Here is a 25,683-nt window from a genome sequence, read left to right as displayed (position 1 = left end):
GGCCAACATGGCGAAACCCCATCTGTACTAAAAATGCAAAAATTAGCTAGGTGTAGTGTTGCACGCCTGTAATCCCAGCTACTCAGGAGGCTGAGACAGGAGAATCGCTTGAACAAGGATGTGGAGGTTGCAGTGAGCAGAGATCATGCCACTGCACTCCAGCCAAGGCAACAGAGTAAGACTCAGCCTCAAAATAAATAAATAAAATAAATAAATAAATAAATAAATAAATAAATAAATAAAATAATAATGCTTTTCATCTGCCACCAGGGACCTAATCAAAACTCTTTAATAGTTCAATGGCTTCTTGAGGACCATGACTTATTTATTATTGTATCTGCAGCACCCATCATGGTGCCTGACCTATAGAATATGTTCAATATGTGTTTATTGAATGAATTATAATAATTGTGGTATTTTTGCTTATATGCACCCCCGCTCCCCACCACACACACACACACACACACACACACACACGCTTGTTAAATCTAAAGCTTCTTGTGAGCAGAAGGCTTATCTTGTAAATTGTTGTATCCCTAGCTCCTGGAAGGGTGTCTGGTATGTTACAAACATTCAATCATCATTTACTGAAATGGCGAATGAAATTCAAATGCTGGGCTTATACAAGTATATGGTATCCTCCCATACCTAGGTGAACTCGTTTCTCACCACTGCCTTCCTTCCTGTGAGGTGAGCCTTTGTACCATTCGAACTCCATGCAACTATTCCTACCAATTGCCTCATATGAACTACCTCATACAAACCACTGCCTACTTAAATTCTATCCTCCTTTAAGGCCCAACTGAAGTCACATTCTGTTCACAAATGAGACTTCTTGACTCCTTCAGCCCTCACAGATCTTCATGTCATCCAGACTCAGAGTATCTATGGCCTTTACTCAAATTTGTCCCTACTGACTCATTCTTCCATTGTTTGCCTCCTTTTAAATTCCTGGATGATGTTATCTATTTCCTTCACTTTGGCATCTCTCACATGTTAATGCCACCACACTCCTTCATCTCGAGCCCTGATCTCAGAGCATCAAAACTCAATGTTTCGCAAGTCCTCAGACTCAAAAATGTTAAGTGAGTTCATGTTTTTCGATTCTGAAGGTATGTTCATTGTATTATTTTTGTCATAATGAGTCTTTTTGCCTTTAGAGTATATATCAAAATACTTGTGGATGAAATTATATGCTATCTCAAATTTATTTCAAAATAACATGGGAGGAGATAAAATAAAGTGGGTATATTATTCTATCTACTATTATATGTGTTTGAACTTTTTCATAAGTTTTTAAAAACTTTTGTTTTCCTCAATCATCACCTTCCATCACTTTGAACCTGCTCTTCTTTTGCTTAAATGCATCACTGTCCCCTGCATCCCAACTTTCTGGGACATTCACCAGGGGAAAACGGAGATTGACATGTGAAGCTGAGTCAATTCAGTTGCTCATGAGATAAGTGGCTGAGTAGAAGATACTGGTGCCAAGCCAAATATTTTTTTTTAATTTTTTGAAACAAAGGGACCATCTATACTTTTTAAAGAAAAATAAGAGAGCTGAGTTATCCTGCCGCCCCACAATGTTTCCAACTTTGTGATTCTCTAAAAAGAAGACAAGAGAACATCCAAAATCCACGGTTCTGTTGTTTCCTTTTTTGAACCACCTTTCCCTTCTCTCATCTACTTAGAAACCATCTACTGAAGCTTTAAGATTCTGCTCAACCATCATCCTGTCTATTGTATTCCTGAATCTCTGTCTCCCACAGGCAGAATCAAGTACTTTTTCATTGAAATTCCCATAGGACATTATACCCACTTGCTTTTTTAGTACTCACTGTGGAATATAAATTAGTTTACATGTGTTCGGCATTGTGCTGATGTGGATGGAGAACTAACTTAGGTCATCTCCCCAAAACTCTAACCTCTGAGTTTTCCTCTCCCTCTTTTCCTCTCCTTCATCCCCCAATTAGCATAGTGTATTGGAAAAAGTGGATGTTCAATGAAAGTTTGAAATGAATCAGACAGAATCTAATTTCTTCATATTTGTTGCTCCTTTTTTCTCCTAATATTCATACATCAAGTCTTCTTTCCTAATCTCCCCAACCCAAAAGGGCTCCTTCTTCTTCTGAACTCACAATTTTTTTTTTGAGATAGTGTCTTGCTCTCTTGCCCAGTGGGGAGTGCAGTGGCACAATCTCGGCTCACTGCAACATCCGCCTTCCAGGTTCAAGCGATTCTTGTGCCTCAGACTCCTGAGTAGCTGGGATTACAGGCATGTGCTCTCACACCCAGCTAATTTTTGTAATTTTAGTTGAAACGGGGTTTTGCCATGTTGATTAGGTTGGTCTCGAACTCCTGCCTCAAGTAATCCGCCCACCTTGGCCTCCCAAAGTTCTGTGATTACAGGCATGAACCACTGTGCCCAGCCCACAATTTTTTTTTCCCTTCATAGCACACATGCCATAATCTGCTTTGATTTTGGTGAGATGTATCCCATCTCCTTTCTTGTCCAAGACTTTTGAGAACAGTGATCATGCCTTTTCCTCCTGCTACTTTCTATACTTCTTCAGTGCACTTGATAAATTTGTTGAATTTAATATTTAAGTGTAAAAGAAATGAGGAGAATCTCTCTTTCTTATATGAGATCAGCAGTACCAAATACTTGAAATCCAAGATCTGTCTAAATGATTTCATGAGCTCCATTATTCACTGAGGGAATAAAGAGGTCTGTGTAGGCTACCACACTTGACAACATGAGTACTCACGCAGTTCTTTAAGGTTTTCAGAATTATGCAACAGACTTGAACCATTTCATTACTTAATTCTCACAAAAACACAATAATTAAGGACTTGTATCTCCATTTTAGAGTTGAAGAAACAAGTTAAATTAGTAGCAGTTTCAGAGACAGAGTTAAGAATTTTATCCCAAGCCTTTTTGTGAATCCAACTCCATTGTCTCCTCACTCCTAGATGCGTGTATAAATGAGAAAGGGCTTAGCCTGTCTAATACTTCTCACCCATTACAGGTATTTTAAAGAAGCATTATAGCAAAGGGAGTTAGGAAAAATCTTCTGAAACCAGATTGTGTTCAAATTCTGGTTCTGCCTAGCTGTACGACCCAGGACCAGCCAACAATCACTCTAAAGAGGGGGCAAAAAATTACTTCAATTGCCAGTACTCCGCACTATATGTAATGGTTTGCTTTTATTACTACTTTGAATGTTTTTTTTAAAGAGTAGAGCATATGCAATATATTTTGTATAATGGGAAAGGAAGAAGTATTTAGTAGCTTTTTGAGATCAATTTTTGAGACTAGTTCTAAGATATTTATGGCATTCACATCTAAAATCCCTTTTATATCCTCTACAACCTTTCCAAACATACTTAGTTTGCAAAATCAGATTGGAAATTATACAGGAATAGTTTTTCTCATAGTATTTCAGTACTTTCAGTTCCATTCCAGCTGGAGTCTAAAATATCATAGGATGCAGAAATGTAAAATTATGTGAAAACAAAATAATCCAAATGTATTTTTTATCCATTTTCAAAAAACATGTTTTTGGTTCACATGTGGAATAAACATAAATTATGGTATTTGATATTATTGGAATATGAATTAATCATCTCAATAACAGGGCAACACACTGAGCACTATGCTGATATCTGGTTGTGAAATAAAACTAGCAAAGTTATAAACATGGATATAGAATTTATTTAATCATTGAGTCTATAAATATCTATCTCATATGAGAGGTGGTGCTATAGAAAAAGCACACCTTTTAAAAGTACTCCACATGGGGCTTCTACCTCCTGGTATAAGGAGAAATAAAATAAGTGAGTAATCACATCCTTTATGATGGATGCTGTGGAAGGAATGCACAGAGTGATATGAGCTGCTAGACTGGGAAGCAGAAGGGTGACTTTACATAGGGCTAATTTGGAAAGCAGCAATAGGGAGTGGAAAAGACGAGGCAGAGACAGAGGTCTTATGATGGTGACCCTTGAGGCCATTTCACAGAATTTGGTGACACTGTATTATGAAAAAATAAAGAAATATCAACCATAGAGAGATAAATTACCAACAGTATTGGGTTTTCTTTTTTCATTTTCAAGCTCACTCTACATATATTTTTGTTCCTTTCAGTAAAATTCTTGGTTTGGTTCAAATGTAGTTAAAATAGCTTAGACAAAGGTCAACATTATCCAATATTCACGTGGTTGTATGTCCCTTTTTTTCCTTTTGGCACAAAAGTGCTACTCATATTAAAAATTTTTGAATAAATAACAGAAATTAAAAATAAAATAAAGTTCACCCACAATCCCAAAACCTAAAAGTGAATGTTATTAATATGTTGGTCTATTCCTGAAGCAGGTTTATTTCCAAAGTCCTGTTTGCGGTTATCTAACCTTTGTGAAATGAGGTTAAATAAAGCAGGCAGCAGATTCAGTTTAGAAAAAAGACAAGCGGCAGCAGAGGTCATACTGATACTCAGAGTTCAGATAGTAACAGGCATGCTTTGGCTTAAAAGTTACAATTGATCAGCAAAAAATGTTGTGGTCAGAACAGTATTGCCAGAGAAGGGTTTTGATTTCAAATATTGCTAAATCTTATCTCTCTGAGTAGTTGTGTCAATAAGAGATAAGGTCCTACCTCACTTTGGAAGTAATTGCTTTAAGAGAAAGAGACCCTCAAGGAATGAGCCTTGTTCTGATGGGCAGAGGCTCCCGTGGTGGTTGGTGATGCTTTTGGCCCTGACAGGGTCCCAGCTGGGCCCCAGTCCATAACAAGGCCATGGCAGGGAATATTATTCATTCATATAATTTGAGACCCAGTTTTTCATAACGTTCAACATCATATTTCCTCTACCTTCTCTCTCTCCAACTCTCAGACTTAGAAGCCTATAGGTTATAACCTGCTTTTTGAGGCAGTACTGAACTTACAGACCTTAGAACCACCCTCCACTGGACAGTGTGAGATTTGTGCTTCAGGGGCTCAGAACACACAACATGTTCATCACTTCAACCCTAAGAACAAGCAAAGACGTTGAAAATAAAGTACCAGCAGACACCAAGTCTTTTAACAACAGGAGTCTATCCATATCCACTCAAATAAGAATATGCTGATTTGAAGAATCTTCTGCTGGGAACCAGGGATGGGAAATTAGAGGTAGAGATGATTAGACCACTCTTAATTGTTCTCTCATTTTTTCATTTTACGCAATAATGAGACTTTTCCCTTTTGCAGCTCCTAGTGTCAAAGAACTGATTAGACTGAATGATGAACATAGGCTAGGGGAAATTAAAGTACATTGATTTTATTTCAGGAATCACTTGGAAATTATTTCTTCCAAGTATGTATGTATGTGTATGTGTGTGTATATATATATATATATATATATATATATCAAATTATATATAGTATATAATATATAATCCAAGTATATATATGCATATATATGTACATATATATTCTACATATTTATCTATTACTGTGGGTGTGCATTCATTATTGTAAATACAATTCTGTATCTTTTTCATTAAACATAAGCATCTCTCCATGTCATAAATTAATCCCCAAAAACACCTTATTGAATGACTAATAATCTATCATCCAGATATATCATAGTTTGTTTAATAAAAAGTACCCTATTGCCGAACTTTCAGTTGGCTTTCAATGTTATAAATGATACTATAATGAACATCCTAGAATATTTATCTTTTTCTAGTCACTATTGGTTTTTTAGATTAAAATCCTAAGATACAGATCCAGTATGATCAATCATTTGTAGATTTGTTAAGTTTCTTGACCTGTATTGTCAAATTGCTCTTCTCACTAAACCCAGCAGCATTAATGATCTTTTAAAAAATATTTACTGGCATTACTTTTAATAAAATTTAAGGTATCAGTCAGAGTCACTTTTTATTTTCCTATTTCTCTTTATTTCTATCTTCTTAGGAGGTAGGGAGACCAAAATAAGACTTGCAAAAAATTATTAACCACAGTTAAAACACACACACACACAGACACACACACACAGGAGCATGTAGTTAAAAAAAGGCACACAAGGTTGGTCTACGTGTTTATTTTTCAGGAACATTGTTTTCTTAGGGCCATTCCAGTGACCTTGGTTAATACGGCTTTTGAATCTCGCACAGCCAACTTTGACTATTTTCAAGTAGAGAAATTCCTAGAACTTATTTGGATACTAATACACTTGAAACAATATGAACCATGGGTTAACATTATGCATTTAAACTACACAGAAGAGGCCAGGCACGGTGGCTCACACCTGTAATCCCAGCACTTTGGGAGGCTGAGGCAGGAGGATCACCTGAGGTTAGGAGTTTGAGACCAGCCTGGCCAACATGGCAAAACCCCATTTCTAGTTAAAAAAAAAAAAAAAAAAAAAGCAAAAATTAGCCGGGCATGGTGGCGGACGCCTGTAATCCCAGCTACTCGGTAGGCTGAGTCAGGAGAATTGCCTGAACCTGGGAGGCAGAGGTTGCAGTGAGCTGAGATCATGCCATTGCACTCCAGCCTATGGGACAGAACAAGAGACACCGTCTCATAAATAAATAAATAAATAATAAATTACAAAGCACAATGTCAGAATAGTTTGACTCAGGGAATAATGTAGAAATAGCATGGTTTAAACATTTAGATTTACAATCTACATTGTGCTTGTTTCATTTAACTATTTCTAAGTGAAAATAATTTATCCTTTGAAATATTTTAGAAACATTTTGTTTTACTAAAATATGTAATAAATTAAAACTTCATTCTATGGGATTCAGCTGAACTGGTAAAACAAACACTTTTCCATAGCTGTCAAATCAGACAGCTGTTTTACTTCTAACAACATGTTATCTTTTTCATATTTGTCATTTCCTTAGTGGAAATTGTAAAAGAGATTGACCAACTTTTCCCCATAATGCTCATTTTCCTCACTACCTACCTATAATTTATCTATTTTTATACATCCTTCTTATTTAAAATTTAAATATTACAAACAAGGCCACTGTACCTTTGACAATAATCCTAAATTCCAATCCCCCTTCACAGAGCCAATAATTGCTACCAGGTTAATGTGGATACTTCTACACTTTTTGTTCTATGAATTTGTAACAATCAATAGTTAACAATGAAAATACATAGTGTTGTTTTGTGTTCCTCTTTTATATAAATGGTATAATAATACACTTACCGTGAGACCAGAAATCTAATTGTTTTTCCTTAAGTGCCTTCTTTCTTTTAACTGCTGTATTATATCCTATATTGCATCATCTAGCAATCTCTCTATACATAGACATTTAATTCTCTTCCAGTTGCTGGCTGTTAGAAATAAGATGGTGCAATGAACAAGCTTGTACATGCCTCTTTTTGCACCTAAGCAAGTAGCTCTAAACAAAAATAATGCAAATTAGAAATTCTTGGCCATAAGTTATGAATATTTGTATTTTAATAAATATTCTACAAAATTAATTTCAAAATGGTTGTACCATTTTAGTTCTCGTCAGTTGATTATGAGAGTACCCATTTTCCAACACTTTAGAATAAACTCGATTTTGTTAAGTCTTTTATTTTTTTCTAACTTAAACAGTTGAAAACAAGTGATGCTGGACATCTTTGAATACGTTTATTGGTCAATTATATTTACTCTTTTGTAAATTGCTGTTTTCTTTGCTTTTTTTAATCTCATTGTATGTGTATTTTTATTTCTCTCTGGAAGGTCACTTGTATTCTGGCTACTAATCCTTTGTCTATTATATACGTTGTAAAATTTTCTTCTACTGGTTTAAAAAATTTTGTTATGTTTTACTATCATGAGTTTTAAATTTTGCTGAACTTGAACTGCTTAATTTTTCTTTCTTTTTTTAATTAAAAATACCTTCTTAATCTTAACATCAAAAAGACATTGCAATATAGTATGATACTTTTATGGCATTATATTTATGCTTAGATTATAACCATCTGAAATTTGTTTTTATGAATAAGAACTATGTATTTCTAAATAAGTAGATAATTCTTCCAAGAACTTACATTAAGTAATATACTTTACCCATTTAAAATGCCACTTTTACCATTAAGTAAATAATCATATATATTTTAGTTTATTCTTAGATTCCTAGCCCACTCCTTTGATCTAGTTTTCAATTCCTGTCCCAGTACTACATTATTTTGATTAGTATAATTCTATAATATGTTTGATACATATTAGGCATATTTTTAGTTTTCTTCTATAGATTTATTTTTATTATTTTTACACATTCTCTCTTCTTTATGGATTTTAGAATAAGTTTTACATTTCCATGACACATCCTCTTAGTTCGTGTTAGTACTGTACTAAGTTCATAGACTATTTTGTAGAGAACAGACATCTTAAAAGTATTAAAACTTCCCATTCACGAACAAAATAGTTTTCGTCACTTATTTAGGTTTTCTTTTATGCCCTTCAGTAAAGTCTTGTCAGGATTGTTCCTAAGTATTTGATATGATGATTATAAATAAACCTCTTGTTCTTATTTTATTTTCTAACTGACTCCTATTGTTGTGAATAAAAGCTATAGTTTATTTTATGTTGAGCATATACTCAGCTATTTTGATTAAACTTTCTTACTGGCTTTAAAATTTGTCACTTTGGGGTTATCAGGTAAATTCTTATCTGCTAATTGTGAAAATGTTGTAACTCCCTTTCCAATATTTGAAATATTTTGCTTGTTTTATTACATTAGCAGGGACCTTGAGTTAAAAGTTAAACAGCTGTCTTCTAGTCAACAATGGGCCTGCTTCTAATATCTCACTATTAAGGATAGTGCTTATTCTTGGTATATTCTTTTATGAAGACAAAGAAGTTACCTTATATTTCTTTATTTTACAAAAGTTTTTTTAATTATTATAAACATATTTCCTTCAGAACGCTTTTCCGAAATTAAGTGAGATGATTGGATTTCCCTCCCTAAATATATTAATGTAGTGAATTCCATAGAAAGATTTCTAAGGTTGAGCCATCTTTACGTTCCCAAGATAAATCCATACTTCATTATGCTATTATTTTTAATTGCTGTTTTCAATGTGTTACCATTTTATTATACATTTTGTATCCATAGTAATCCTGTTTAAGATAGAAACTTTTATGCAGTGGCTTATGCCTGTAATCCCAGCACTTTGGGATTGAGCCCAGGAGTTGGAGACCAGCCTGGGCAACATGCAAAACCCCATCTTTACAAAAAATATACAAAAATTAGCCAGGCATGGTGGCGCATGCCTATGGTCCCAGCTACTTGAAAGGCGGAGGTGGGAGGATTCCTTGAGCCTGGGAGGCCGAGGCTGCAGGGAGCTCTGATTGTGCCACTGCACTCTCCATCCTGCGTGACAGAGTGAGACACTGTCTCATATCAAAACAATAACAACAAAAAATACTTGCTCATAAAAAAATCTGAGTTTGGAACAGACAAAGTGAGACACTGTCTCATACCAAAACAATAACAACAAAAAATACTTGTTCATAAAAAAATCTGAGTCTGGAACCTTAGTGGGGGCTGAGAGGTAGGGAAAATCATTACTTTATTACCAATTCAATGTCTATTATTTTTTCTCTATTTAGATTTTCATGTTCTTTTGGAAGTTTAATCAAATTAGCCAAATATAGGCTCAACATATAATAAACTGTGGCTTTTATTCACATCAATAACAGTCAGTTAGAAAATAAAATATATACCTCTGTGTCTGTTACTATTTTTTCATTACTTAGGTTTTTCAGTTGTTCTTTTGCCAATTTTAGTAGTTTTGAAATACATAGAGATATTCCTATTTATTAATTTTTAAAATCCATACTTTATTTTATCTTAATCCTAATTTTCAAAGGTTGATTTATTTTATATGACCTATTAATGAATTCATTTTTTCCAAATTATTTCGATGAATAGTTTTATTTATTCATTGTTATATTTACCTTTCTTCATTCCTTTCTTGGATTTATTTTTGTTCTTTTTTTTAGATTGTTAGAATGGTTGCTTAGTTCTTTTATTTTTAACCTTTCTAAGTTTTGTTTTTTTTCTTTTTTTGAGACAGAGTCTCGCTCTGTTACCCAGACTAGAGTGCAGTGGTGCGATCTCAGCTCACTGCAAACTTTGCCTCCCGGGTTCAAGCAATTCTCTGCCTCAGCCTCTTGAGTAGCTGGGATTACAGGCACCCGCCATCATGCCCGGCTAATTTTTGTATTTTAGTAGAGACGGCCAGGCTGGTCTTGGACTCCTGATCTCGTGATCCACCCACCTCAGCCTCCCAAAGTGCTGGGATTACAGGCGTGAACCACCACACACAGCCCTAAGTTTTTAATAAATGCATTTAAGATGACAAAATTTCCTAAGTATTACTTTGGCTACATATCACAGGTTTTGAGAAACGTATTATGATATATATATACAGATAGATATATAGATACAGATAGATATAAGCTTTCATCCACAGTTCCTGGCTTATAATTCCCATAGCCCTTGTTATTTCCTAACTGATTAAACAATGAGCATATATTTTATTAAAGTATTTGGCCTTTGTTCTTGGTTCCTGAAGCAGCTTCAGAATAGTTTCAGAGCAATAATGGTAAAAGATAGTATCTTGTTGTAATGTTGGGGCACTTTAGGCCTCAGAAACAGGCCTCAGAAAACAGAATATCTCTCTCTGACCCTCTCACTCCCTCCTTTCACCTTCTCCTTTTTCTCCCCAAGACAAGCCGCAGAAACTAAAATCTACTCTAATTTCCCCCAACCTTTCTGTCTTAGAGCTGGCCATAAAGAAATTCTCTGACCTAGCTTGTCTGATTGTAGGTCATAAGACCCTCATTTCAGAAGAGGTCCTGCCCATACCTGGAAGGAATGCTATACAGTGAGACGAAGAAGACTGAACAGAGAGGCCTTTCTGGGTTTCCCCTCTGAGTCTATTAGCATCAGCTCTATCCCTTTCATTCCGTCACATTTGTACATGGTTGCTCAGTCTTCAATCATGCCCATTCAGTGAAATCTCCATAAGACGCCCAAAGAGGATGGGGTATAGAGAGCTTGGACAGCTGAACACAAAGAGACTTACAGGAAAGTGAACAAGACTCATCTACAGTAGGGTGGGAGCACCCTAACTCCATGCGAATGGAAGCTCCTGCACTTGGTACCTTTTCAAACCTTGCACTATGAATTTCTTTATCTGGCTTTTTATGTATATCCTTTAAAATATCCTTTATAATAAATGGATAAATGTGTTTCCCTGAGTTTTGTGAGCTGCTCTAGCAAATTGACTACGCTTAAAGAGGGGGTTGTGGGAACCCCAACAGGAAGCTGGTGGGTCAGAAGTTCAGAGGCCTGGACTTGCGACTGGTGTCTGACGCGGGGCAGTCTTGTGGGAACTGACACTATCTCCTGGAAGATGACATCAGAATTGAATTGGATTAGAAGTCGCCCAGCTGGTGTCCACTACAAAACTGATTGCTTGCTTGTTGGTTGGGAGAAATCTCCACACACTGGGTAAAAGAAGTTTTCTGTGTTGATTGCTGTGGTGTAAGAGCAGAAGAAAAAGTTTTTTTCTACACAGTATGTAATGGTCTTATTTTGAATCTATTCTAAACCTACTTTTTGCAATCTTTGCTAACATAAAAATTTACATTTTCTTTAGTTATTTAATTTGCTATGTAGCCTTATTATCCTTTGTATTCCTTGGATACTCAGTGGAGATGAAATGTTTATTCTCTGAAAATAGAAAAGCCATGCAGACTACAGAGATCATACTGGGTGACTAGAGATTGAATAGTGCACAATATTTCATTCCTATAAACATGGATCCTTAACGTGTGACCTGGAGAAAATATTATCCATGTAATGTCCTCTAGTCTTCCAAAAAGACTTAACACTCCTTTGAGAAAGAGAAGAACAATAATCAGTTGAGAGTGGAACTCAACAAGCAGGCTCACATTATTAATACTTTTATTTCTAGGCTCTAGAAAAAAGGCTGCTTCTAATTATACTCAAGATCCAATCCATTGTAATGTTTTTTTAAAAATATTAACAGTTCCCTCTTGTAGCCTTGGTCAAATATTAAGCCCTAAATTGGTAAGGATGTCTATTGGACTGAAAAAGATATTTCTCAGTGTCTGGGAAAGGAAGAATTGGTCAGATGGTGTGAAGTTCAACTGTGGGACTCATTATCTTTGGCAAATTATGCTGCTTCTAACAAAAACATTCGTGCACACTCATATCCTTTCTTACACCAACTTAATACAGAATTCTGCTAATTTAACTAAGGTAAATGTTTCACACAAAACCCAATTTTGCAGACATTTTATTTTTCTTTTATGTTTTGATTATCACCTTTCAGCTCAAAGGGTTTTAGGGAGCTAGAAACTCTATTTTTGCAGTGTACAGACTTTCTGTTTCTCCTTTTCATTCACATTTCTAAAGATGATTGGTTATGAATTTAATCTTGTTAACACCATGACCTTTTCACCACCAAGTTTTAAGAATTACCTGTTAGACCACTGAATAATACCACTAGCAAGTAAAGTACAGGGGATATATGAAGTTATCAGGCAGAGCAGTATTTGTTCCCTATCAATGTGTATCTAACAAAACATTACACAGCATACTTTCTGCCTGCTTTAAAACATTTCGATTAATTTTCTTTTTTGTTCTAAGATGAATAATATTTACATTTCAATTAAAATTTAACTAAATTTGGCAAGCCGTGGGGAATTCAAAAGTTTGTGAAGGTCCAGAAACCTTAATATTTTATTTGAATTGAATACTCACTTTTTAACCTTAGCCATAAAGCTATATTGGTCTGTTTCCCACTTAGAACTCATCAATTCTTGTACATTATTCAATAATTGGTCAAGTACCTGTGACCCAGGAGTTGCTGATGTGACATTGTCCTTAAAGAAATAATATTTTGCAAATAATTCATGATACCTGTAAAGAATTTTTGGGGTCCTAAGTGGTGGAGACAGATTGTGACTGTATTTACTGATTTTTACTAGAAAGTTGCTCAACTCACTACTTAATCCTTGCCTAAATGGTTGTGTGTTAGCATATACAAATTAAGTGTACATATCAGATTTAATTTGTAAGTTTTACTGGTTGTTATAAAAAAAAAAAAAACACCTTTCATTTTGGCCAGGTGCAGTGGCTCACGCCTGTAATCCTAGCACTGTGGGAGGCCGAGGTGGGCAGATCACGAGGTCAAGAGATCGAGACCATCCTGGCCAACATGGTGAAACCTTGTCTCTACTAAAAATACAAAAAACATTAGCTGGGCATGGTGGCAAGCACCTGTAGTCCCAGCTACTGGAGAGGCTGAGGCAGGAGAATCGCTTGAACCTGGGAGGTGGAGGTTGCAGTGAGCCGAGATCACTCCACTGCACTCTAGCCTGGGCAACAGGCTAGAGCGAGACTCCATCTCAAAAGAAAAAAAAGAAAAAAAACCCTTTCATTTTAAGAGTAAATCTTAGATTAGAAGTAATAGCAATCAACTGCCAAATAATAAAACCTTGTTAATAAAATATTAACAAATCGAAGGAAAAAGCTCTGAGGTTTTTATTAAAAATTGTATACTTATATCTACCTTTATTCTTTTAAAGAGAAACAGAAAGCCTTGTCTTTGATTTTTAGTTAGTAAATATTATGAATTTGTATTAAGTGAAAGAGGTTTTTAATTTCTACTTGTGTAAAACATTTACCTCCCTTAAATTATAGTCATGAAAATGAAGACAAAAATCAAAATACAGTCTCTGCCATCAGTCAAAGAACATGATCTTTTTTTATCTCCAGGTTAATTTTTAGTGTGAAAGCAAACTATCTTAGGCACAATCACATCCTCTTATAATGGTGAAATTCACCTTGTTTTGAGGAGAAAGGTTGCTGTGGAACTTCTTTTGAGAATTGTCTATTCATGTCCTTAGCCCACTTCTTTATGGGATTGTTTTTTTCTTGTTAATTGGTTTGAGTTCCTTGTAGATTCTGGATATTAATCCTTTGTCTAATGCATAGTTTGTGAAAATTCTCTCCCACTCTGTGGGTTGTCTGTTTACTTTGCTGATTATTTCTTTTGCCATGCAGAAGCTTTTTAGTTTAATTAAGTCCCATCCATTTATCTTTGTTTTTGTTGTGTTTGCTTTTGGGTTCTTGGTCATGAACTCTTTGCCTACGCCAATTGTCTAGAAGAGTTTTTTCATTGTTATCTTCTGGAATCTTTATGGTTTCAGGTCTTAGATTTAAGTCTTTGATCCACCTTGAGTTGATTTTTGTATAAAGTGAGAGATAAGGATCCAGTTTCTTTCTTCTACATATGGCTTGCCAATTATCCCACACCATTTGAACAGTTGAATCGGGTGTCCTTTCCCCACTTTACTTTTTTTTTTTTTTTTTTTGCTTTGTTGAAGATCAGTTGGCTGTAAGTATTTGGCTTTATTTCTGGGTTCTCTATTCTCTTCCATTGGTCTATGTGCCTATTTTTATACTTTTCCATGTTCTTTACAGAATAGATTGTATTTTGATTCTTGTGGTTATTAAACACGGAGCCTGTAGCTACTTGGCTGTTGTTTGTTTGTCTAGACACAGGGTCTTGCTGTATTGTCCAGACTGGAGTGCAGTGGCACAGTCATAGCTCACTGCAGCCTTAACCTCCCAGGCTCAAGTGATCCTCCCACCTCAGTTTCCCAAGTGAGTAGCTGGGACTACAGGTGCATGCCACCACACCCAGCTAATTAAAAAAATTTTTTAGTAGAGATGGGGGTCTTCCCTTATTGCCCAGACTGTTCTCAAACTCCTGGATTAAAGTGGCCTTCCTGCCTCGGCCTCCCAAAGTGCTGGGACTACACGTGTGAGCCACCATGCCTGACCAAGCCTGTAGCTACTTGTAACCCAGTCCTGTAAATGCTCAATGGTCCTGGTCTTTGCTCTTTGGCTATGGCTGCTTGCCGGCTAGTTTATAAGCTGCACTGGCTTCTCGGCTCAATACGTTTATCTTACAAACTCATTCTAGAGCATAAAAAAGTATATATTTTTTCCACCTACATACTTATGGCTATCAGCTCACTAATCCAGCTAGATATCTAGATATCCTGTTGGTATGCATTTATTACCTATGGCCACCTGATCCAAAGTGCTGATGTATTTAGTATCTCTTCAATGATAAATTAATTTTATGTATAGCAAAGACTAGTTTATCCCCTAATTTGATTAAGAGATAGAAAATCAATTAATGACAAGCCATTCACTTACTCTGGTAACCTTAAAAGTCAGTCAACATGCATGTTCTATGTTCTTATTGAATTTAAGGCATTATCTCTGGGAAATTATCTGAATTGCCAAATTCACCTAGAATTGCTAGAATTAGGCAAACTTATGTTACTATATTTTTCCTTCCTGCCCCCTCTCTTTTATTCTTTTTCTCATTTCATCTTTTGAATACAAAGTAAATAATGATTACATTCCATTTACATGGTCACAAGAAAAATATCTAAATTTCATCTATATACTTGGAAACACATCACTACCAGTCATAAAATGGGAGCTAATATTCATTGTATGTGCTAATTGCTCTACATGTGCTATTTCATGGCCATTCTAGGAGGAATGAATACTATCATTATGAGTCCTGTTTTGCAAATCGGCATAGAGAAGTTAATTAGAGTACCCAAGGTCATACAGACAGTAATAGTGACATCAGGATTCACTCAAATTATCTAACTCCAGAGCCTAGATCCTAGGAGTGCTCATTCATGTACACACACACACACTCTCTCTCTCTCACACACACACATATATACTATATATATTAACATTTAAACTTCATAATAACCTTTAAAGTAAGCACAAAAATGTATTCTAAACAAATAGAAAAACTGAGGCACAGAGAGATTAAATAATTTGCTCAAGTTAACACAATTGATAGGTAGACAAACTGGGAGCCCACGCATTTTAGCTTCAGAATCTGTGCTTTTATCTGTTATAGTCTTTCTCTGTGAAAAATGCTCATAGCAAAAACATGCCATTTCTAGCAATAAATATGTGTCTATATGGAGACACATTTGCAGAAATAGAATGTACCACAAATACACTTATTTTTGTTCAAAAGCATCTTTATTTTCCATCTCTATTGCCAATGTTTCTTTTATTTTTGTAGTACTTTTTTTATATATACTTTAAGTTCTAGGGTACATGTGCACAACGTGCAGGTTTGATACATAGGTATACATATGCTATGTTGGTTTGCTGCACCCATCAACTCATCATTTACATTAGGTATTTCTCCTAATGCTATCCCTCCCCCAGTCCCCCACCCCTCGACAGGCCCCAGTGTGTGATGTTCCCCGCCCTGTGTCCAAGTGATCTCATTGTTCAATTCCCACCTATCAGTGAGAACATGCAGTGTTTGGTTTTCTGTCCTTGTGATAGTTTGCTGAGAATGATGGTTTCCAGCTTCATCCATGTCCCTGCAAAGGACACGAACTCATCCTTTTTTATGGCTGCATACTATTCCATGGTGTGTATGTGCCACATTTTCTTAATCCAGTCTATCAGGCAGTTTCCCAGAGCTGGCAAAACCTGTACACATTTGTATTACACAAATTCCACCTATGTTTCTGACTCATCCCAGTTATTAATGATTAATATTTTTGCTGGTTTTTACATTTACATTTGGCTTATTTATTCTAAATGAGAATCAGATACAAAGGGAAGATATATTTGGGGTCTGAGAATGGAATTAACGTGGATGGCAACTTCAATTTGTGAAATGATATTTAAAGAAATCTTAGTTAGAAAGATATATTAAAACACACAGTCTGTTCACACCCGGATCACATTCACAGTATGAGGTGCTAATGGATAAAAACATGACATTGGTGACAACAGATTAATTCCAGATACAGTCTCCATAATATTATGACTAGAGGAGCAGTAATGAACTTTTCATTGTTATTATGCAGTAGAAAGAACCATAATTGTTTCACCCAGTGTGACTATTTGATTAATGTTTGTCATAGTCTCCATTCCCTACGTTCCGTATTCACTCAGATACTAGGCCTGTTTTAAATCACTAGTGTATGCTCAATGTTGGGCCCAGAGAAGGCCCTCAATAAATAATGAATGAATGAATGAATGTATGAATGAATGGAGGTATAATAATGACTGAAATTTAAGTGCATAGAAGCCTAAATTCAATCCCCCATATACTACATATGAAGCCAGTGGCACCAAGTTTAAGTTTATTTCACCAGATGGAGGGCCAAACTGGTACAGTAGCTCCTACCTTGATGGAATGGCTGAGTTATGACTAGGAAGACAACTGTGACCAGAGCTGGCAGCACCTGGAGACATTTGTCTCTATTTATTCCCTGATTCAAAATAAAAGAATCACTCCTCAACTGAAGCTATGACCCTGTGGATCACTCCTTCCTCCTTGACACTATTTCTTTAGTTGGCTCCCAAGACGCCACATTCTCCTTGGTTTCTCCTATCACACTCTTCGCTCATTTGGATTCTTTTGCTGGATTCCCTTCTTCTTCCCCACTTCTTGTCTTTTCATTCTTTTAATAGTGTCTTTAGAAGAATAGACTTTTTAAGTTTGAGGAAGTCTGATTTATTATATTTTTATTTTATGGAGTATGTTTTTGGGGCTACAACTAATAAATCTCTGCCTAACCCAAGATCACAAAGATTTTCTCCCATGTTGTCTTCAAGAAGTTCTACAATTTTCAATTTAACATTTAGGTCTATGATCTATTTAGAGTTAATTTTCATGTATGGTGGAAGATATGAATTGAAGTTCATATGAATTAGCCATTGAGAAAATATAAATTAAAACCAAGATAACTTATCACCACATATTAAAATGGCTAAAATAAAAATTGCTGACTATGTCAAATAAAAACATAAAAATTGCTGACTATATCAAGTGCTGGTGAGGATGTGGAGCAGGCCCATACATTGCTGGTGTGAGTGCAAAGTGATGCTGCCACTTTGGAAAAGAATCTGTAAGTTTCTTGCCAAGTTAAACGTGCATTGCCATATGACTCAGCAATCTCACTCATAGTATTTACCCTCAAGAACTGAAAACTTATAGTCACATGAAAACATGTGTATGAATATTTATAGCAACTGTTTTTATAATTGCCAAAACTGGAATCAGCCAATATGTCCTTCACTGGGTGAATGGACAAACAGTTGTTCACACATACAATGGAATACTATTCACCAATAAAAAGGAATGGACATTCAACAACATGGTTAACTCTCAAGGCATTATACTGAGTAGAAAAAGCCAGTTCGAAAGTTTACATAATATGTGATTATATTATATGACATTCTCAATTATAAAATAGGGTGATGGAGAACAGATCAATGGTTTTCAGGGAAGGAAGAAGGGAGAAACATGACTCTAAGGGGATAGCATGAGAAGGATTTTTGGGGTGGTAGAACTTTTCTGTATCCTATTTTATATGAACCTATATATTTGCCAAAATTCATATAATGATACTGAATAAATAATGAAAAACTGCAAATCTAATAGAATTCTTATGCTCATAAATATGTTCAGTTGTGCCTTGGTACCTTCTTTTCTCTGGCAATCTACTCATATCTGAAAGTAAATGGAAAACTAGGAATTGATTGATCAAAATTGACATTACTAATGAAGTATCAGAGATATATATTAACTTGATAAGATTAATTTTAGTAGAAACCAGTTCTTCTACAGATAATTTTAGCTTCATTCTCATTCTTGTATTTATTCATCTCAGAAATATATACTGAGGGCCTATTATGGGCCAGGAAGTATTTTAGGTACTGGGATAGAACAGTAAAAAAGCAAAGTCCCTGTACTCACATATCTTACTTTCTACTGGAGAGAAATGGACCAAAAACAAAACAAATAAAAAATGCACAAATAAGTATAGGGAACATCAGGGGTAAGAATTCCTGTGAAGGAAAAAGCAGAATGGAGGGATGGAGAATGAAGATGGTTGGGAGAATGAGAGAGTTGCTATTTTAGATGCACTGGTCCTGGAAGGGGCACCAAGAAAGTGATATTTATCTCGGCAAAAACGTGACAGAAGATATGGCTATCTAGATGTTCCAGAAGAGCGTAGAATAAGGACTAAGACCCTGAGGGGATTCTGGATCTGAGGTGTTCACAGAACAGCAAGGAAATGAGAGCAGCTAACGCAGCATTAGGAGGGAAGCTGTGGCAGTGTGGTGGCCATGGGTCAGGTCTCACAGTGTAGTCCATTTAAAGAGTGAGTGAGATGCAAAACCACTCGCAGTTTTAAAGAACAGATTCATGATTTGAAATGTGTTTTAAAAATAATTGCTCTGGGCTGGGTAAAGATCAGATCTTAGGGTGGCAGAGAGATCAATTATGGTGATATTGAAATTGCCAGAGTAAGAGATAATGATGACTTGAACTAGGTGGGTGTAGAGATGATCAATAGGTTATCAAATTACAAAGCACATTAGCATAAAGACTTACATTACATAAATATTTCAGTGTAATAAAAATATTAAAATGCTAATTTTTGTTCCTCGATAGCCTAGTTAGCATTCTGTAACAAGGCATTCATTTTTCTCAGTTTGATTTTATTATGAAATTATTATGTATTTTTCTTATTTGCAGTATTAGGTTAAAGGAATAATCTATTTTAAGTGGAAAGATACAGCATATATCAAGATCTCTATAAAAATCCAAGGCCATATTTTGGAAGTTATATTAAATATAATAATGACATAAGGAGACATTTGGAAAAAATGAGATTGATGATTTTCTCCTTGTATCTTACTGGAATTATTTGAGGATAAATAGTTTTTTAGAACAAGCAAGACAAACAAGATCCTCCTCACTGCCAAATCAGTGAACTTCTCAATTTCAAAAGAACTCTTTGGCTACTGCCTAGAGCCATTTCCTCATTTTTGATGACAGCAAATGAGTGGTTCATTTTCTGTTTTACAGTGTTATGCCCTTCAGCAAATTCTGAATAAAACTGCTGCACTTGTTTGGTGAGAACTTTTTCAACATTTCATGCTGAACATATCCACTGTTCATAACCAGAGCAGATAAGTTCAAAGACTAAAGGCAACTTTCAAAACACAAATGCAAAATAAAATGAAAATATAATAATATGAAATCTTAACATTGATTTGCCAATGATCTGTCTTGAGTTGTTTATTAATCTGACCATACCTTTGCAGTACCAACCCAGGCTGGCAATAAGACATTTAGGGCCAAGATTCCGAACAATTCATGCATGTTTCACAGGCCAAAGTTCAACTCATCATTTAAAACTTTTACTCAAGACCTTACAGAATCAAGTCATGCTTTCTACAAGTCAAAACATCTGCTGGTGCAGTGTTCACCTCCTTGTAAACATTGCCTAATGTACGGAGAAAAAAAGTCATATAAAACAAGGTAGTCATGATAAATGTTCAACACTGTCAGCATAGTCAAGAGTCACCATTTCTCCTGAATATATTTCGTGCTACTTCTATTAAGCAAAATACCTTCCAAACATAAAACTCTGCTACTTAAAATTCAGGCATAAAAACATTTTCCTGGGGCTAATTTATATTTAAAATCTCTACCAATGTCTATGTGTCAGCACTCAACCATGACTTCAGTTTACTGTCAACACACAGATAGACAAAGATCATGCATAGACCATATTGATCAAATTATTTCTTATCAGAGTCTCATTGAAATGCAAAATGGTTAGTACTTAGAAAACCATATAAATCAATTATCCTAATCTGGAACTTGCAGACAGAATGTCAAATGAAATTTTAAGGTCTTATTTTATCTGCATGTGAAATTGAGAGCTGAGAAATATGAGTTTGCTAAGAATATTTTTGGTTTGTTAATGACAATAACAATGCATGCTCATAAAAAAAATTATTTTGTCATGTATGACTAACTTCTATGGACTTTCTCATTTTTAGCTCATTTATAATAACTTCTAATTCCTGACTTAAACTATAAGGTAGAAAAGATGACGTGGGAAAAGAGAAGAGTAGTTCAGATTCAGTGTTTGAATGTGAGGTGTTTGTGGGACTTTCAAGTAGAGATGTCCAGGAAGCACTGAACTTGTGCATATCATGGTTTAGGAGAGAAATCTGGGCTAAAGATGCAGGTTTCTGTCAAAGGATATTGGTGCTAGAAGCAGCTATGTATGTGGAAAAATAAGGACACATGATGAAGAAAAGCCCTGGGCATACCAGTGTTTATGGGATAGGTAGAAGGGAAGTCCCTGAAGAGAAGGGAAAATAGAGGACAAAAATAGGACATGGTGTTAAGGCTAGGGAGGAAAGCATTCAAGGAAGGGAGAATGGCCAACAGCATTATCAGAGGATGCTGAGACATCTGTCCCATAAATTTGACTAGTCTAGGTACTTCATATAAGTGGAATCAGACAATATTTTTCCTTTTGTGGCTGTCTTACTTCACTTAGCATATTATCCTCAAGTTTCATCCATGTTGCAGCGATATGTCAGAATTTCCTTTCTTTTTGAGGCTGAATAATATTCCATTGCACCAGTATGCCATGGATAAGAATTCTTAATGTGCATCTGGTAACCTAAACTTTATGGAAATACTGTCTAAAAAAGTTATTAAAAACTGAAAATTGAATTTTGATTGAATTGGTTGAAACAATTGGAAGGTATAGAGTCCTGAAACTACAAACTAATTTAGACAGTTTCTGATAAATAACATTTGTACTTTCTCTAGCATAGAACAATTAATACTGGGAGAAACAAAACAATAATAAGAGTTTAAATTGTATGAGTATATGATTATTCAGATAATTTTGGTCTTTCTTCTTAAATGCTGGAACAGTTTTAAAATGAGAAAGACGGGTAGTGGTTGCACAACATTGTGAATATACTGATGCCATTGAATTGCACACTTTAAAATCATTAATTGTATGTGAATTTCACCTCAGTGAAGAAAAATGCTGTAATAGTGGAAATTTTCTTTAAGCTTGGAATTGAGGTTGTATTTTTACTACAAATGTCATATCCCTTGTGTTGGTATACAATGCTGATACATTTATATTATAATTAAATGGATTGATTTAATATAGTTCATTATTCATAAAAACAGAAGGAAATGAGCTTTTTAGAGATACCTTTGCACATATGCTTCTCTCTGCTCAGTATCTTTTCCAAAGTTTGTTCATCCTGCAAGGCGCAACTTATTTGCCATTTTCTTATGAGAGTCTTCCTCATCACATAAAAATAAGTGTTTCCTTCTTTTTATACTCTATTATAGCACTTAGCCTCTGCCTGGTTGGGTCTGTTCCCTCTGCTGAACTGAAGGTTTCTTGAGAACAGGATCATGCTCTCTTCCCCTTTGTATTTATCAATCATATAGTATATATACAGTCAATGCTAGTTATGTTAAAACTTACTGTATATAGAGCATTGAGCAATGTCCTTTTGATGACAGTCACTGTTCTTGAAATACTTAGATATAGTCAATATAGATCGACCATTTATACATGAACTCACTTAAGGACAAAGGCAAAACACTTACCCAATGCAAAATTATAAGCAATAGAATAAGTTGGTTATAACACAATTATCTGTAAAATACCATGGGTGTGTATCAAATTATTTCTCATGTAACAGAACACCAAACAAAAAGAATTAATGTGTGCGACCAAATATTGAGCCTTAGATGTGGCTAGTTTTAAAGATCTGAGGATAAAAACATGCAAAACAAGACATTCTGGAGAGATAGAAAAACGACAAAGGGAAGTGTGTCATGGGATCCTGGAAAAGAGATTCTTATTAGGGAAGTGGGCAAAGATAATCTGGGTCTCCAGAAAAAGATTAGAAATCTCTGAAGATGTGAATAATGACAAAATGCCTGTAATACAGTTACAAATTTACTCACATCTCCACTCAGATTTGGAAAGAAAATGTCTCTTCATTTCTCTGTACCAGTCAGATTGTCTCCATGATGTGCACCTATAGGGTAAGGAGAACAAAAAAGGAAAAATCTAAAATACAGTCCCCTTTGAAAAACTAAATCCATTAGAGTATTAGTCCCTGGTAAAATGAGCAGTATCTTAGAGGCCCTCTTCTTCAGCCATTATCTAAATGGTATTTGCAGTTTGGGAGCATACAGCTTATTTGACATTACAGGGGCTGTAGGAAGGGGTTACCTCCTAGGGCCTCACTGGTTTGTGCTGTGGGGCAGCACAAACCAGTGAGGCCCTGGTCTGTTGTATGGGCCAAGTGGTGGTGGAGCATCTGTGCAGTGTTCTGGCATATGCTGAGAAAGTGTAAGCTGGGGGAACTCAGGGTGTGGACATTCTGGACTTGGTCAGGGCACAGTTTTCTTCCTGTTGACTTAGCCCCTCCTTAAGCCTCACAACCATTTGGCTACACAGCCCCTGAGCCCTGACTTGAGAGTTCTCTAGACCAACCTGACTCTCAATGTACTTCCACCTGTCTCCCTCAGGGCACACAGGTACTTGTGAGTCCTATCTCTGACACACAGGAGGCAGATTACAGGAGGAAGCCACACTCAGGCCTTCTTTTGGTCTACTCTCCACCACCAAGTGATCTGCTCTATTGGGCCAGCCAAATATGAGAGCCTTTGGGGGCATCTCATTCCATGTCACACATCTTCTCCCATGAGGACTTCAGCCTGGAAAGAGGAGATCTAGACACAAGGGTCTCTCTGGCTTCCTCAATCTGCCATTCCCTTTCTTTTCCATTCAACTCTTCGGACCAACCAGACAAGATTTTCCTTCTTCCTTTTTGACTAGAACCTCTTTTTCACAAAACTCTGTGATTAATCTTGCTAGGCCAGCTTCTAGAAGTTTTAAATGGGAAAAAAGGGAATTTAGAAAATCCTCTCAGATATGTAGTTTTCAAGGCTACTGTCTGTCTGCACACTGCCTTTTAGAATATCTTGCCTTCTCTGCGTTTTTGTTGAAATTCGCCTAATTTTCACTAAATTCCCAAGTCTGACTATGGGAAAAAAACATTCACAAGGAAATACAAAAAAACATAAGCACATTACATTTCTGAAAATATTATGTCCATACATTACACCTATCTGCCTAGAACTCTATTCTTTCTCTAACTGGAAAAATATATAGATTATACTCCTGTGCTCTCTGAAATTTTCCTTAAGAGAAAACTGAAGTTTGATTTCTGAACTTCTAATGTACTTTCTTTTCATTAATTTTTCCATGTTTATAGATTCTTTCTGGGTAATTAATGTTACATTCCTTAGTTTTCTAATGTTTTAAAAATATGTTTACTTTTAATTATTAAGCAGTTCATATTAATTTCTGAATCTTAAAGATAAAAGCTAACTGAGTTTGTAAAAGTTTTGAATCAAATATACTAGCATTTAAATACCCTCTTTGAACTCCACTGGGTTTATTTATTTTCTTTATGACCAGTTCAGTTCACAATGCTGATTTTAATCCAAATATTTGCCTTCCAAGATGCTGGTTCTACCATTTATAATCCATACTGTACCTCTTTGTAGAACACTGCTTGGCATTACTGCAAAGTCAAAGAGAATTTAATTTTCCTGATGCTATTTGATTATATTTACCTACTGAAGTTTTCATTGTGAAACAAGCCCTATGAATATTTACAGAATGCATGTTTCCTTTTTTTCTAATCTCTTTCTAGTAGAGTTGGTTCTACACCAGTTGTTTTTAAACGGTGGAAATATAAATATATTTTTGTCAAAAGGAAAAATTTGAGAGTGTACGTGGATAGCTTCTGAGAAGGTGGATCAAAAATTCAATTACGCGATTTCATCAAATAAAAAAGTAGTAGACACAGTTTTGACTCTAAGTACCGGTCATATCAGTGGGAAAGAATATTTAAACTAGAAGTTATAGACATAAATTCATTTTAATTATTGTGCATTTTCCCTTACTGTTCTATCAGATTACCAGGTACAGCAACTTGCCATTCAGCAGTTACTCATTTCTAAGGTTGTAAATGTCGAGAAATACCAGACTATCACCCTGGACTCCATAGTGTGATTGTTTAATGTGTATGTGGTTTCATACCCAAATGAGTCATTCTGCCAAGAACCTTGAGAATATCAGTCTAGTCTAGACATTTCAATCTTAATGACTGATACTCAGCTTTGGCATAAGATTGTGCATCATTAGAAAGAGGATGTAGGTGTAAAATGGTTCTGTGCAAATACAAACATTATATACTTAAGCCCACAAAATCTTGACTAGTCATTTCCTCTGCTAAACCTTTCCATTCCCACTATTTTTTTTAAATCATCACTTGTACCACCAACTGCTCATCAGTAAACCTCATATCTCTAGAATAATCTCTGCTGTCGTATTTGTATTTCTAGCATATACTATGATGTCTGACTTAGTAGCTTAATAAAAATCTATTCAATGGGCCAGGTGTGGTGGCTCACGCCTGTAATCCCAGCACTTCGGGAGGCCGAGGTGGGCAGATCACCTGAGGTCAGGAGTTTGACAGCAGCCTGGCCAACAGAGTGAAACCCCATCTCTACTAAAAATAAAAAATTAGCCAGGCATGGTGGTGGGCTCCTGTAATCCCAGCTACTCAGGAGGCTGAGGCAGGAGAATCGCTTGAACTTGGGAGATGAGGTTGCAGTGAGACAAGATCATGCCATTGCAC

The 25,683-nt window shown here is 35.7% G+C and overlaps 1 long non-coding RNA gene across 1 annotated transcript in view; it reads right to left on the bottom strand.

The window, feature by feature from the left end:
* The window catches only part of LOC129060376 (uncharacterized), an 85,757-nt gene that overhangs the window by 23,478 nt on the left and 36,596 nt on the right, over nt 1-25,683 (bottom strand). The window contains exon 2 of the long non-coding RNA XR_010140866.1: nt 22,931-23,004. This is a non-coding gene — a long non-coding RNA (uncharacterized LOC129060376). The remainder of the gene's footprint in view (nt 1-22,930; nt 23,005-25,683) is intronic.

The sequence above is a fragment of the Pongo abelii genome, chromosome 6 (genome assembly GCF_028885655.2).
Source record: "Pongo abelii isolate AG06213 chromosome 6, NHGRI_mPonAbe1-v2.0_pri, whole genome shotgun sequence".
NCBI classification, from domain to species: Eukaryota; Metazoa; Chordata; class Mammalia; order Primates; family Hominidae; genus Pongo; species Pongo abelii.
The sequence above is the reverse complement of the archived record's forward strand: the minus strand, read 5'-3'. Positions and strand labels throughout refer to the sequence as shown.